Raw genomic sequence first — 1,145 nt, 5'->3', positions numbered from 1 at the left:
ATGGAAGATCCTCATCAGTTCTTAGCTGAATTCTTGCAAACCTGTGACACAGTCAAGACTAATGGGGTTGACCCCGAGGTCTATAGACTGATGCTATTCCCTTTTGCTGTAAGAGACAGAGCTAGAATATGGTTGGACTCTCAACCTAAAGAAAGCCTGGACTCTTGGGAAAAGCTAGTCAATGCCTTCTTGGCAAAGTTCTTTCCACCCCAAAGATGGAGTAAGCTTAGAGTGGAAGTCCAAACCTTCAGACAGAAGGATGGAGAATCCCTCTATGAAGCTTGGGAAAGATACAAACAATTAATCAGAAAATGTCCTTCTGACATGCTTTCTGAATGGAGCATCATAGGTATTTTCTATGATGGTCTCTCTGAACTGTCCAAGATGTCTTTGGATAGCTCTGCTGGAGGATCTCTTCATCTGAAGAAGACGCCTACAGAGGCTCAAGAGCTCATTGAGATGGTTGCAAATAACCAATTCATGTACACTTCTGAAAGGAATCCTGTGAACAATGGGACAAGTCAGAAGAAAGGAGTTCTTGAGATTGACACTCTGAACGCCATTTTGGCTCAGAACAAGATATTGACTCAACAAGTCAATTTGATTTCTCAAAGTCTGTCTGGAATGCAAAATGCACCAAGCAGTACTAAGGAGGCTTCATCTGAGGAAGAAGCTTATGATCCTGAGAACCCTTCAATGGAAGAGGTGAATTACCTAGGAGAACCCTATGGTAACACCTATAATTCTTCATGGAGAAATCACCCAAATCTCTCATGGAAGAACCAAGAGAGACCTCAACAAGGTTTCAATCATAATAATGGTGGAAGAAACAGGTTTAACAATGGCAAACCTTTTCCATCATCTTCTCAGCAACAGACAGAGAATCCTAAGCAGAACCCCTCTGACTTAGCAACCATGGTCTCCGATCTAATTAAAACCACTCAAAGTTTCATGAATGAAACAAGGTCCTCCATTAGGAATTTGGAAGGACAAGTGGGACAGCTGAGCAAGAAAGTTACTGAACTCCCTCCAAGTACTCTCCCAAGCAACACAGAAGAAAATCCAAAAGGAGAGTGCAAAGCCATTAACATGGCCGAATTCTGGGAGGAAGAAGAGGCTGTGAACGCCACTGAGGAAGACCTCAA

At 42.7% G+C, this 1,145-nt stretch overlaps 1 non-coding gene across 1 annotated transcript; it reads right to left on the bottom strand.

The window, feature by feature from the left end:
- Positions 1-222: 222 nt before the first annotated feature.
- On the bottom strand, positions 223-330 carry LOC130937223 (small nucleolar RNA R71). The gene has a single exon (XR_009068451.1). It is a non-coding gene; the product is annotated as a small nucleolar RNA R71 (small nucleolar RNA).
- Positions 331-1,145: the final 815 nt, after the last annotated feature.

This window comes from Arachis stenosperma, chromosome 6 (assembly GCF_014773155.1).
Source record: "Arachis stenosperma cultivar V10309 chromosome 6, arast.V10309.gnm1.PFL2, whole genome shotgun sequence".
NCBI lineage: Eukaryota > Viridiplantae > Streptophyta > Magnoliopsida > Fabales > Fabaceae > Arachis > Arachis stenosperma.
The sequence above is the reverse complement of the archived record's forward strand: the minus strand, read 5'-3'. Positions and strand labels throughout refer to the sequence as shown.